General features: G+C 46.7%; 1 long non-coding RNA gene across 1 annotated transcript; it reads right to left on the reverse strand.

The window, feature by feature from the left end:
- Positions 1-255: 255 nt before the first annotated feature.
- LOC115653254 lies at positions 256-13901 on the reverse strand. Its single transcript, XR_004000891.1, has 5 exons — positions 13818-13901; positions 13623-13732; positions 9142-9370; positions 695-820; positions 256-622 (listed from the first exon to the last, which is right to left on the reverse strand). It is a non-coding gene; the product is annotated as an uncharacterized LOC115653254 (long non-coding RNA).
- Between the last annotated feature and the right edge of the window lie 1067 nt (positions 13902-14968).

Raw genomic sequence — 14968 nt, forward strand, 5'->3', positions numbered from 1 at the left:
AATAGGTCTATCTAGTTCTTTTTTGAACCCTGTTATAGTCTTGGCCTTTACAACATCCTCTGGTAAGGAGTTCCACCGGTTGACTGTGTGTTGTGTGGAAAAAATACTTCCTTTTGTTTGTTTTAAACCTGCTGCCTATTAATTTCATTTGGTGATCCCTAGTTCTTGTATTATGAGAAGCAATAAATAACACTTCCCTATTTACTGTCTCTACACCCGTCATGATTTTATAGTCCTCTATCATATTCCCCCATAGTCATCTCTTTTTGAAGCTGAAAAGTCCCAGTCTTATTAATCTCTCCTCATAACTAGTAGGGACTGCTGAAAAATTACCTCTGATTTCTGGGGATACTTAACTAGGGCCCGATCCTGCAACCCTTACACATGCAAGTGATTCTTACTCACCGAAATAACCCCATTGAGTCCTCCAGGTCTACTGCTGTGAGTACAGGCTGCGGAATCATCACATGATTCTAAAGGAACGTATCCCCTATCCCCTCAGTAGGAACAGTTGCTAGGGTGGAGGGATACTACACACTGTACAGTTGTTGTTGTTCCCAGCTTTGTATCCCTTTCTCCAGATGCTACGCTGAACCTGACTAAGGTTCTCCATCTCTTCTCCCTGGGAAGATAGCCAGGTTTAAACATGGTTCCACATCACACCCCCAAAATTTCCAATGGAATTTTGTCTCACCTCTGCTATGTCAGGGACTTTGGTTGATCTGGTTGTGATGCTGGCAGACAGGTGCTACGTCATACCAAGGCTCCTAGGCCCCAACTGATACTGATGACTGCATAGCTGGAAACCAGTCCACCTCACCTGTGGGTTAGTATTATTAAAATAGGTATTAGATTTATAAAAATGTGTTTCGTATTTAGACTCTCTGAAATGCTTGCAAGCTGCTGCATGCAGTAACCTCACTTAGAATATCTATATCCCACGTTATAAGGGAATATTTAAGTGTTTGTTCTGTGATTAAAAGTTTTTTTCTTAAATTGGAAACCTCTCTCCCCAGTGAGGAGAGATGCATTGCCAAGTTTCCCATGCTAGTTTACCACAGAAGGTCTTAAGTCTTGCCCACAAGGTAGTTCATTGAAACCAAATGAGCCGTGGAACGAGGACAAAAGACTTTGTTGATGGCTCCTACTACAAGCACGAAGAGGAGACATGCATGGAGACTTGCCCCATCGGAGAACCTTAGTCAGGTTCACAGTTTGAACTCTGGGGGAAGGGAATACAAATCCCTGACAGGAAAGCTCTGCATCTTTATGCCGTTTGGACTCTGAGGAGCAAGGATTATTAAGCACAAGCAAAAGCTCCCTAGGGTTGGTCTGGGTTAGCCCTAAAGGACACACAGCTTACATATTACAGAAGCTTCTATTGCCTTTTATAATCTAAGACTAACTCATTTGTATGTATGTTTACCGGCTTTAACCTTGTAAATAACTCTCATTTCTTTTTCTTAGTTAGTTAATTTATCATAGGATTGGCTACAAGAGTTGTCTTGTGTACAGGGCCTGCTCTAGCAATTTTGCCGCCCCAAGCACGGCGGCACGCCACGGGGGGCGATCTGCCGCTCACCAGTCCAGCGGCTCCGGTGGACCTCCCGCAGGCTTCCCTGCTGGGGGTCCAGTGGTCCCGCAGCTCTGGTGGACCTCCCGCAGGCGTGCCTGCGGATGCTCCATCGGAGCCGCGGGACCAGCGGACCCTCCGCAGACACGCCTGCAGGAGGTCCACTGGAGCTGCCTGCTGCCCTCCCGGCAACCAGCAGAGCGCCCCCCGCAGCAAGCCGCCCCAAGCACATGCTTGGCGCTGTGGCCTGGAGCCGGCTCTGCTTGTGTAGGATCTAAAATGAAATTGACCTGGGGTAAGAGACTGGTCCTTTTGAGGCTGGGAGTAACCTGAATATTGTTGTGATTTTTGGCGTCAGGGACCATCTGTCACAAAGGCAAGTTTGCCTGGGTGGCAGGATAGATCGGAGAGCCCAAGGGGAGAGTCTGTGACTCCATGTTAAGGTTGTTGTAGTGCCAGAGGAATTCACACTTGATACTTGGTTTATGAAATCTAAGTTCAGAACTCACAACCAGTTTGGCGTGGTGTGCAGCGCTTCTTGGCAGTTCTGCCCTGACGTTTATACTCACATTCCTGAGCCCCTCCAGACAGCTTGAAACCGGTCACGTAAAACAAGATTCACTGGACAACATTTCCCTATGCCATAGACACAGGTATAAAGATGTAATGACCCAAATCTCTTCTCATTGACACGGGTTTAAACAGAACTGTCCTAACCCTTTCAGAAGGGTCTATGAAAACATTTTTTGCTGCTCCCCTGTCTTAACCTAACCAAGTCCTGTCCACCACTACCACATGGCTATACACAGGGGTTTTAAGGAGGGTTAACAAGGCAATTCTTTGCAATCACACATCTTTAATGCAAGGCCAGATTCTGATATCCTCACTGAGTAGCAGTGAGACTTTAATGGGACAATTTGTTGAGTAAAGCCCTCCACAGCATGAGTAAGGGTATCAGAATCTGACCCACAGTCCACTCATTTGCTGTTCAAAGTGGGAGAATTCTGAATCTTCCCCCAGCCTCAGGCTGCAGCTGCCTGCTCCTTTCTGTCCTAGTGCTTGGTTTACACTAATTCGTATTGGCAGGGCTAGCTTTTCAAGGCGGAATGAGATTGTGCACCCTGTCTCCAGGAGGCGCTGCACACATAGTTACAAACCAGAGAGCAGGAGAAGCCCCCTTTGCCAGCTTGACAGGCTGGACTGGTTAGAGGACCAAAATGGCTCCCAATGTAATTGGACTGCTCTAGGTTATGACTGGACTGGCCTGCCTCTGGGCAAGTCTGCAACCTGGAGCTGCCTGGATAGAACTGGTATAATGTGCTTAGCCAGATGACCTTTCAAAGGGTAAAAAATCAGGGGCATAAAAGTCAAGGCAACGTGATGAAAATGATGAGCTTCCTGCAATCTGCCAAGTAAAAAGGAATGCCAATACCCGCCTAGCACATTTGATTGCTCATTGTTTACATGCTGCCATGCATTAATCAATTATTTGTATTAATAATAATAATAAAGTGCTTCTATAGTGCTCTTCATAAGCAGATCTCAAAGCACTTTACAAAGGCAGTCAGTGTCATTATCTCCATTTTAGTGCAGCATTTACAGACTTCAAGCCAGATTAGGGTTTTATTGCACAAGGCACTGTGTAAATGTAGAGTGACAGACAGCCTCTGCCCCACAGAGCTGAAAGTCCAACGTGACATGGAAACAGAGATGGGAAGTGATCCACCCAAGGTCTTGCTGCAGGCCAGTCGCACATCAGATGTCCTGAGTCCAAGGAGCAGGCCTTATCCACTAGCCCATGGTGCCTCTTTGCAGCTCTGCTGTGTCTTTCAGTTGAGGATCTCAGAGCAATTTACAACTTATTTAACTGACTTCCCAAATCTCCTTCATGAGTCAATATCCCCACTTCACAGGTGAAGAGACTGAGGCAAAGAGCAGCGAAGAGTCTAGCCAGTGGCAGAGCCAGGCATCCTGACTCCCAGCTTCATTCTACCCCCACCCCCTCCAATATGTCTCACTTTTCCTGAGCTTTGATTTTCTTCTATCCTTTGCGCACTTGTTTGTGCTGTTTTTAAAAGTATCCCTTATTTCATAACCTGCTTAAATGCTGCCAAGCACAGACAATATTTTGTTCCATTTCTCTTGACTAAGGAATTTGGAGGTTTGATAAAGGGAAGGAGACTTTTTGCAGCCTCTAGCTAGATTCCCCCCCTTTGATCTCTTTTGCTTTCTTTCTGTTTCTCACATGGTTGGCTGATGCTCTTTGACTAGGAATTCCTGCTGTCACCATGCTGCACCATGGCCATTTTTTCCCTTTCATTCAGGTTCTCAGCCACGCAGCACGTTGGGATCTGTAGCCTCCTATTAAAGAGGACTGCAAAGGGGAACAGAAGAGGTTTGTCTCTCCCTCCCCCAATCTTTTATGTTTATGATGTAGAAAAAAGACCTAGCAGTTATTTGTGTGTCTTTTACAGGTGGACAAGCCCACTTCTTTTCCCTTGGCAGGTCACCTCTAACTGGGAGAGTGGCTGCTGCTCCATTTTGTGGAAATTAGAGGCAGCCCTTGGACTTTTGGCAAATTGTCCATAAACCCCTGGCTCTGTTGGGTGACATTAGGAATTCACCTGCTCTGTTCTCTGCAGTGGTGAAGGCCTGGCTCCCAACCAGCAGATATACAAACCAGGTAAATAAAGGTGAACTAAATAGAATAGGATGTGATTCCCTATATCGCCTTTCATATCCAGACTGGAGTCTCATCTTACTAGCAGTGGGGTAAGTTCAGAGTAATGGGATAAAATCCTCAAGCTTCAGTGCAGTTACACTGGAGTAACTGATATCAGAATTTGGCCCCAGGCATCCCAAAGCCCTTTACAAACAAGGAGCTGGATAGCAGCAATGCAGCACGTGAAGCCAGCACTTGGTAATCTCTTGCCTGCAGCCTTGGACCTGTGAACCTGTTTTGTTCAGAGGGGAGTTGTCAGCCAGAGCACCAATTATTTCAGCAGAAAAGACCAGAGTCACTTTTCAAGGGTGGAGGGTGAACTCAGTAACATCTTCTCTTCTGTAGTTTTGGCTCACTGCAGGCTTTATAAAAAACCTCAGCATACCCAGCTTTTCCTCTCCTGCACTTCAAAGCTGTGGTTATAATTCTCACCCTGCACTTCCTATGCTGCAAAAGGCAGGATGGAGTAGCTACTGGCATCCCAGCCATCAGCAGCTGCCAACGTGGTCCCTTAATATGCCAAGTCACTAGCTCTTACGATTAAGACGGAAGAAGCCCAAGATGGAAACAGCTGCTCTGTTGTCCCAGACAGTATGTCACCACCAACCATCACATGCAAAGCACCGTCCCGCCCTTGCCAAGTTCCACCTGTGAAAATGCACACATGCTTGCACACAGCCCCTTGTGCCCACCCGTGTCAGTTTCACTTTCTGTGCTTGGATTGCAAACATGATGGTCGTGGAAATATTTCTGTTGCTCATTGATGGTGAGAGGTGGATCTAGTATTGCCCTTTAAAACAATCAGATTGACTACATAGTACAGTCCCATGGCATGAAGATGCCAACACCTCCCTCCTCCCAATTTCAGAGCCAAAATCAAGCATCATCCATTGATTAGAAAAAGGGATTCTTCAATATGTGCATAGGCAGTCCAGGGGGCAGGTTAAGGCACAGGCACATGATGCTTGCACTGCAACCCCAAAGTCTTATTGATCACTGCCCTATTTCCACCCAGTATGTGCAACAATAGAAACTTCTTCTCCATCAAACCGGACCCTACACACAACCTATGGCATGCAGGACCGGGAATAGAAGGCACGGAAGGCAAGTGCCAAGACCTGGCAACCCATGTGGAAACATGAGTAAGGTGCTAATATTACTCCTCCATTTGAGATGAGACACAAAACCAAGGTCCTGACCACTCATGGGCATTAAAGGGCCCCTGGCACTTTTCCCAACAGGTGCCCTGGCCAAATTCTAACTCGGGTATTTGCATTTTGCCTATCTTATTCCTCTCTGCAGTTTCAGTAGGCTACGGCATGGTTTCTCACTTCCTGTCCTATACTGGCATGTAGTGTTGCTGTTGGTCTCAGCCCAGAAGATGCATTTAATTCTGGAATAAACCATTCCTCTAAGATTTGTAAAGTGCTTTAGGATTCTTCAGGATGATAGTTTTTTGTCTAGGAATGATTAATAATCACTTTGTATAGGTATAGAGTATACACCTGGACAATGGGATTAATAATAATTCCTAAACACAATACTCTTAAAGTGGAGAGTATTTAGCAGTATTTTAAGGGAAAGAAAACATTACGAGAATACTGTAATTATTCCCCAAATGTGTTATATTTTATATAAATGCACAACTGAGGCACCCAGAAACTATAACTTTGCCTTATAGTGACACCACAGAGGGGAAAAATATGTAAAAAACCAATTTTTAAAAATCAGTTTCAGCTAATCCATCACCAAAAACACTTAAGTGCCTTTGGTTGCACATCAGCAAGGTCCTTAAGTAACAGAAAGTGGACAGTACTAAACTGAGACTCGGGAGACCTGGGTTCAAGTCCCTGCTCTGCCACAGACTTTGTCTGTGACCTTAGGCAAGCCATTTAGCCTCTCTGTGCCTCAGTTCCCCATCTGTACAATGGGGATAATAGTCCTGCTCTAACTGCCAGCGGTGTTGTGAAGACAAATGTATTATAGATTGAGGGGCTAAGGAAATCAGGACTCAATAAGTACCTGAGATAGATGGGAGTGTTCCTGCTGAAGTCAATGGAGTGACTCGTGTAAAGTTAAACACGTGCCCTCCTGACTCAGGGCGTCATTTGGCTAGAACGGATAACCTGGTCCATTGTGTCTTGCACAGGGGCTGCCTTTGTCATTTCCTGGGGGGTACTCGACCCCCACTCTGCCCAGGTGATGCCCCCACTCCACCCCTTCCCCCAAAGCCTCTCCTCCTGCACACCACTGGACAGCTCATTCCAGCAGGTGGGGGGCACTGGTGGGTGCTGAGCACCAACTAATTTTTTCCCATGGATGTTCCAGCCTCAGAGCCCCCGCACACACATGGAGTCAGGGCCTGTGGTGTCTTGTCTTCCCTCTGCTTTTCACACCAGAAAGCAACAGGAAGCCTTTATCTTCTCTACAGAACCATAGCAACGCTGGCTCACCAAATCTCACACTCTTAGCACAAGTCTTACCGTATTTCTTGTTTTCCTTAAAGCCCCACTTCCTGGAGTTCAGTGATTATGAAACTCTCTGCTTCTGTAATTTGAAGTAAGTTTCTAGCCCTCAGGGTTGTGAAGTAAAGCTTGAAAACATGACCCCTACAGCCTTAAAAATCAGAAGGCTCCTCAAATACAGGGAATCCTCAAATCTTTTTTTTTTTTTTAAGTCTCGTGAATTTTAAGCCAGTCTCATGATTTGTGTGGGAGGAGGGTTCAGGCAGGATTTTGAAGGTCTGGGGTCAGCAACTTTGAAATTACATTACAGAGAACAATCTGACCTGAATTAAGTGGGGATAGGGGAGCTAACAGATGGCTCCAGGGAATTTGCTAGCAAGGTTTTTCCTTTATTTTTTGGATTTGTTTACTTTGTGACAGGACTTTTCACCTTTTCTCCTGCATGGTCAGTTTGTTTTTCTTGTTGTTGGTGGGGGCGGGTCTCTTGTCTTACCCACCAACAGGGTAGAGCAAAACATTTTTAAAACATACCATAAAGCTGACCAAAACACCATCGGAGACTCAGAGGGAGGGATAGGACCTGAACCTACTTTTAACCCATTTCTTGAAATTGTTTGGTTTCTAAGTGCCTGCTATCCCTTTAAAAGGATCCTCTGACCTGTTTGGGTGAGGATTCCACTCAAATAAAACTCCACATTCTCTGCAGATCAGAATGTCATTCTGTTTCCCCCCAAAACAGGCTTTTTATTGGTACGTGCAACTCCTACAATTTAGATTTTCTTGGAAAGAATCAAGAAAATGCAAATCCTGTGTTTATTTATTCATGCATTAAATCGGCTGCTGCCAAATTGGCCAGCAATCTGAGTACACTTGCTCTCTGACTCACTCCCTTCTCTGCAGGCAAAACCTGAACTGTATTTTGCTTGCTACGGTGAAGGCCTTTATTGCTGGCTCCTTGCTCTCTGCTTTGCTGCTGTTTGCTGAAACATAATGAAAACAGTAGAGAAACTGTGCTGTGTATGTTTGTTGTGCAACAAGCCATCCCAGCCCCAGTGCCTTCTTCTTCCAAATATTAACTGCGCTCTTGGCAGCCGTGAGGAAGAGGGAATCTTGACTTGCTGCCACCTGCAGCCTGAAAACCAACTCCAACAGCACAAATGTGCTAGAATATTTACATCACTATAGAAACCTGACACCACTTTCATTCCCAAAGGATCCCAGAGCCCTTTGCTAAGGATATATAGGCAGCACCTCTGCAATGCAACCACTTCTGGGGGGAGGGTGGCAGCAAACAAGAGATGAAAGTCAAGGGATAGAGGGAGAAATTTGGGCAAAAGCATAAGGGTAACCCCCTGCTTCTACTAAAAGTGCCACGAGAGGATGACTGTAACAAGGCCTCCCACCAAAACTGATTGCGGGGTGGGGGGAGAAAGCACCTGATGGGTGGAGCTGGGCCAGCCAAACCAATCCCTTCAGATGCAGAGAGGCAGGAAAGGAAGCTTAAAAGGCAAGCCCTGCAGTTCAGTTGGGGGAGAATTGGTGAAGGAGACAGAGTTGTCCTGCCCGCTGCTGAGCCCCCACATCTGAGGTTGAGCCCTGCAGTGCCGAGGACCCAGAAGAACTGCTGGGTTGGACAACTGACAGGAGCACAGAGGAGCTACTGGGACTGCTGCTGGCCATGTGCCCTGGGGAGACGGAAGACACCCACAAGACAGAGGCATACTGCAACAGGGTCATAGGAAGTAACTCAGGGACATCAGCAATAGTCCAGTTGTGTGGCCAGAATACTGGTCAGTGTGTTTCAGTGCGATCCCTGCTGACCCCGTGGTGGAGCCTTCCGCTGCTATTAGGGCCCTGGGCTGGGACCTGGTGGAGTAGGATGGGCCTGGGACCCCCTATCCCCTGCACCTGCCCCACCCCTGGGGTGGCAGCATTCCCATATTAGGCTGAGAGACCTGCATTTGTCTGCCTTCTGCCTGGGCCAGGAGAAAACTGCCTGTTGCTCAGCCCTGTCCTGAGGGCCTGAACTCCTCAAACTGTTTGTTGCTCTGCCGTGCTTGAGGGCCAGAGCCTCATCAACTGCTTGTTGCTCTGCCTCGCCCATGGGGTCAGAGCCCTGAAAGCACTAATTTCCCCTGAAGCTTTGTTGGATAGCCATGCGGTAGTGAGAAGGCCTGGCCCCGCCACCCTAATGGGGAGGGACAACCACGGACCCTTACAGTGATAAATAATACAGTTATCTTATACTTAGCACTTTTCATCTTCCAAATGCATTGCACCCATCCATAATGAATCCTCACCAATCCCCTCTGAGGGAGGGGAATTATTTTATTCCTGTTTTGAAGATGGAGAAACTGAGGCAGAGAGGATCAATGCCTTACCCAAGGTCATGCAGGAAGGCAGAACAGAAGCTTGCATGAGGCTGCATCTATCTTTTGCAGAATGTACAGAAGCTCAGTTCTGAAGCTCTCCCCTGTAGAATCCAACCATTGGAAATGCACAGCTCAGCTTCTTCAACTTAGCTGGATGACGAGGTTGAGCCAGTCTTACTGGGATTCACGCTCATGGTCCAAGAATCTCAGTCTTGTTGCTTACACCATGGGCACCTCCCTCCAGGAAAAGGATGGATACAAATTAGTATCTTGACTTCAGATTGAAATAACCTTCTCTCCTCAACCCCACAAGATTGTGCTGACGTTATCATTCAGTGTCTAACCTCCCAGTGACTTGACAGGAGCAGGAGCAGGCCCAAGTCGATAATGAGAATGCATCAGAAGGCCCTGGTGCAATCAGGAAGTGAGCTGCCCTTCGTCCGGGAGATGCCCACCATCTCTACACAGCAGCCAGTACCAATAATCTTGCCCTCAGCACCGCTGTGCGGCGCATGCCCCTCTATAAACACAGCCCACAGCGGGAGCCTGTAGGCGCTTTGGTCCAATCACACAGCTCAGTGAGGTGCTGTGGTCTAGGGCACTGCGTTTGGGACTAGGGCTGAGGATTTTCAGCCTGAGTTCTAGTCCTGACGTTGACCTCCTCTGAGGCCGTGTGCAAGTCAAAGAGAATTTGCCAGTTGAACTTTAGGCCCCTGAAACTCTAGTAGTGGTAGGGTGACCGGATAGCAAGTGTGAGAAATCAGGACAAGGGGTGGGGGGTAATAGGATCCTATATAGGAAAAAGCCCCAAATATCAGGTCTGTCCATATAAAATCAGGACATCTGGTCACCCTAAGTAGTGCGCAGGTGCTGGGTGGTGTTGGTGGCCTGTGGTATACAGGCAATCAGCCAAGATGATCCCTTCTGGCCTGAAACTCTAAATTAGAGATCTAATTTTCAGTGGTACTGAGCACTGGCAGCTCTTAGCAACTCATCCTGGAAACTGCGAGTGTTCAGCACCTCTCCTCATCAGACCAATGAGGGTTTTAGGAGCCTGACTTCAGGCATCTAGATTTGAAAGTTACAGCTTTACCTCCCTGCACTTCCATCTTCCCCTCGGGTAAAACAGGGACCAAAATACCAACCTACGTCCCAGCAGCTGTTGTGAGGCTTAATCAACCCCTGTTTGTAAAGAGTTCAGTGCCATTATTATTAATTTGTGCTGAGCAGGGCAGCAAGGACGGCCCTGAGAGGGCAGCTTCCCCTGCTGGAAGCAGTATCTACGTTTCACTTCTTCTCCCTCTCTGACTGCAGCCTCTGATAAGCTCTTGGGAAGTTCCCCTCTGCGGGCCAAGCTAGGACTTCGGAACAAATAAAGCAGAGGCAGCCCAGAGCACACGGGAAGAGGACACTTGGAAAGCTCTAGTTAGCTCTGTTTGGCTGGACGACTGTTTCAATAAATGCTCGTTATTACCTGCTAGTTCTTTACGTGAATACGGAGCCTGACTTCTGTATTCAGTTCAGATTTCCAGTGACTTGGCATGAGAAGAATATGCCTCAAGAATATTGTTACCAAAAATTAGTACCATTTTTGGGGATCCTGGGAGCGAAAGGGGAAGAGGGCAAATCAGTCAAAATCAGGGTTTAATTTGTGCCAGGGCTTGCCAGGGCTGAGCCCTGGCACCTCTGGGCTTGGCAGTTCATAGCTACCACACCTCTGGGTTTGGCAGTTCATAGCTACCACACCTCTGGGCTTGCCGCATCAGTTATGAAAGTAAACAGATTGCTTGAGCCCCAGCGCCTCTTTCATTACTAATTAAACACTGGTCAAAAGACATGGAAACAGCATCCAAAGTGAAGCTGAAATCTGTACAGGTGGCAGAGGCCAGACCAGGGCTGCAGATGCCTAGCTCAGCAAGGTTAGAAGGAACTGGAATGAAATGTCCTTGAGGAGACTGTTGGCTCAGAATATGTCTGACCTGCCTGTGCCACCAACATCCAGAAATCTTTGAGAATGCTCATAGAAGAGTTCCCTACTATAGCATGCTAGGGACCTGAGAACCAGGAGCAGGAATCCAATCCATGTGGCATCTTCAGAGCCCAGATCAGCAGTAATTCACACCCGAGGGGTGCCTAGGCACAACGGTGTGCGCCCCTTTACATTCTTCACTGAATGAACAAACCCCCATCAGGCCACTGTGCTTTACTAAATCAAGGAGGAAAATGTCACCCTTATCGCAGCCACTGATTAGCTTATGCCCCGAATAAAGATTAATAATAAGCATGCACTGAATCTTCCTCTCACCACTACTTAGCCGGTTGCCTCACGATGCAGCAGAGAGTTCCACAGTTTATTATATTTCTCCTGGGTTTCTGTAAATCACGGAGGTGCATGGCACATTAGAGCAGTGGCTCTCAACCTCTCCAGACTGCTGTACCCCTTTCAGGAGTCTGATTTGTCTTGTGTACCCCCAAGTTTCAGCTCACTTAATAATTGCTTGCATACAAAATCAGACATAAAAATAAAAAAGTGGCACAACCCGCTGTTACTGAAAAATTGCTGGCTTTCTCATTTCTACCGTATAATTTATAAAATAAATCGATTGGAATATAACCATTGTACTTAAATTTCAGTGTACAGTATACAGAGCCGTGTGAACAAGTCATTGTATGTATCAGGGTCTATGCACACTCCGTCTCCATTTGGGGCAGGGCAGGGCGGTGATATCACTGGGATTAATCCCCTGGTAACCCTCGGGGTGACCACAGAGTCAATATGGTGGCCCTCAGACACAGGGTAGCACAGCCTAATGGCTAGGGTCAATATGGCAGCTCTCGGAGTGTGGGGTTAACCCTTTCTTCTCCAGTGTGGTGTATGCACACCCCGACACATGATGAAATTTTAGTTTGCACTGGCTTTGCCAGTGCTTTTTATGTAGCCTGTTGTAAAACTAGGCAAATATCTAGATGAGTTGATGTACCCCTGGTTGAGAACCGCTGCATCAGAGAACCAACAGCAACTGCCTTCCTGGCCAGAAGACCTTGCAATCCAGGACAACAGCAACAACAGAGGAAAGGAGACAGGGAAGAGGGAGCATGAGCAATAGGACGATGTGAGCTCACCAGGGAAGCTAGTTCATGTCTCTTGATGGTTCATTTTGATTTAATTTTTGGAACAACAGGTGTTTGTCACTGTAGAGCTTCATGGCTGGTGTCATTCCACGGGCTTCACAACAGCAGTCCTCAATCTTTGCCATACAGCGACCACATCTTACAACAGAAAAAAGTTTTCAGACTTTCTAGCCAGGAAACTAACTGGGACCTTCTAGCATGGTCATGACCCCCCGCTTGAGAACCCAGAGGAAACACCAATGGGTCAAGTTCATTGCTGGCATAGTTCCACTGAAGCCGATGGATTTTCATTAGGACTGGAATGGGCCCATTTGTCGAGACTAGCTCCTAGCCCCAGGGAGCTTATGCTGTAAATTGAAGGGGTGCAATACACTCAAAGGGTGAGGGGCAAGGGTTGGAAAAGACAAAATAGTGGCTGATTAGCAATGGAAGGTGACAGAAGATGGATTTAAAGAGATAGGAGGGGCCAAATTCTGCTCATTTACACTGGTGTAAATCCAGAGTGACTTTGTTAGTGATATACACCAGCGTAATGAGCTGAGATGCAGACAGGGATAGCGCTCGGAGTAGCCATGGTATAGCGGAGGACAGTGTTTCCAATTGTGTTGCTATGCAGGGAGTCTGTCATGGGCACGGAGCCTGGCGGAGGAAGGAGCAGCACTTGGCGAGTGATGTAAGAAGATAGCGTTAGGCTGAACTAACTCAGCCAGCCAGTCCTTGAGATAGGATAATTTAGGATGAATAAGTCTAATGTGAAACCCTGATAAAGGAACAGCTGCTTGCTCTGAAGGGGAGAAGCCTTGTCTGAAGGCCACACGATAAGGGACAAGCAGAGGCCAGAAGACAACCACTTCAGAATCTCTCCTCGCTTTCTTGTAGGGTGACCAGATAGCAAGTGTGAAAAATCGGGACAGGGGCTGAGGGGTAATAGGAGCCTGTATAAGAAAAAGACCCAAATCAAACCGGCACTGAGCAGCTAGGGCAGCACTCCAGTGTCCTAGAGGGCAAGATGGCCTATTTCAGCCTTTCTGCCACTGCTGAGATTTCCAGTGGGGTCAGTGCTGATGGTGGGTTTGATGATGAAAGCACTGCACTGGTAGCAACGGGACCGAGCCGACCCAATCTCTGAACAGCCAGTGCCCAGTTGCAAGTTTTGATCACCTGGGCTGGGTTCAAGACCGTACCTAGAAGGTTAAAAGTTCTATTTTCCCGTTATCTTCCCTGCCCTAGTAAGTAGTAATGAGGCCATGCTCTTGTTTAGCACTTCGTATCTATAAATATCACAAAGCACTTTACAGAGGAGGCAAGTATCATAATCACCCTTTCACAGGTGAGGAAAGTGAGGTGAAGCAACTCACCCAAGGCCAAACAGCAGGCCAGTGTCAGATATTGTAATAAAAACCAGCCCAGGTGTCCTGAGTCCAGGTAATATAGGATGTGCTCATTTCCTTCCCAGTAAGAGATGAGTCTGGATTAAACAGAAACATTCGCAATATGATGAACAGGAGCTATGACACCGATTCCTGTTAACAAATGATAACGCCTAGGCTTACCTGCTTAGCAAATAGTTTGGAAATATGCCTCCCAGGGAGAGAATTTCCAGGAGAGCCGCCTGCTTATAAACATTGCAAATGAATGGTCCTGGCAGTCTCAGATAAAAGACTATCCTAATGTGTTTATTATTTATTAATCATCAGAATAATAAGAGTAAGAGCAGGGTATTTTCATAGCCCTCTTTCACCAGCTGCTGAATCACCCCAAGTCCTGCTTGAATTTTAAAAGAACAAACTAGATTTGAAAGAAAAAAATTGTTCTGCTTGTCTCAATTTGAATGGACAAAACAAAATGCTGAGCAAATATACCATAAACACCAGGCTCTTACCCATCACCTCCAAGGAACCAGAACAGGAGAGAAGGTAGAAAGAGTGAGAGGATCAAAAAGGAGGTGCAAGGAACCACAAAGTAACACTAAGGGGAAATATGATACTGACAAAGTGTAAACACCCAGGTGTGACAGCACATGGGTAGGGTGGGCAGAGAGAGTATAAAGAGGAGCAATGGGATGAAGTTAAGCACCAACAACATAGGCTATATATCAAGACAAGTTTCCTGAGGGTGAGATTATGTCCCAGTCTCCTGAGGGAAGTATTACAAGTCCCCACATTGAGCCATTCAAAACTGGCCTGGAGCAGGCTCTTGAGGGGACAATCCTGCACTCAGAAGAAACTGGGATGTTACTAATCTTTCCCATCACTAATTTCTATCACTAATTACTGATAATACAGTAAATATACAGCTCAGACCTGATGTAGCACTGCTCTGCCACAGACATCATCTGGGACCTTGGGCAAGTCACTTAAACCCAAATCCTCAAAGATATATTGAGGCACTTAGCTCCTATTGAAATCAACAGGAATTAGGCATCTGAATACCTCTGAGGATCTGGGCTCCAGCTTTTTGTGCCAAAGTTCTCCATCTCTAACCCAGAGATGATAGCACTTCCCTGGGATTTTTTGAGGTGCTCAGAGATCTACTGATGGAAAGAACTATATAAAAGCTAGCTATTCTTTTCAAAGCTGCCCAGACTGTATATGCTCCATTGCTATGTGGAGGACTTGAGTTCCCAGGGCTCTCATTTTAGCACCTTTTACTAGAGTTGCACTCAGGATAAATAAATAAATAAAAATTAAAAACAGATGCCAAG

Source organism: Gopherus evgoodei, chromosome 6, assembly GCF_007399415.2.
Source record: "Gopherus evgoodei ecotype Sinaloan lineage chromosome 6, rGopEvg1_v1.p, whole genome shotgun sequence".
In the NCBI taxonomy this organism is placed as follows: Eukaryota; Metazoa; Chordata; order Testudines; family Testudinidae; genus Gopherus; species Gopherus evgoodei.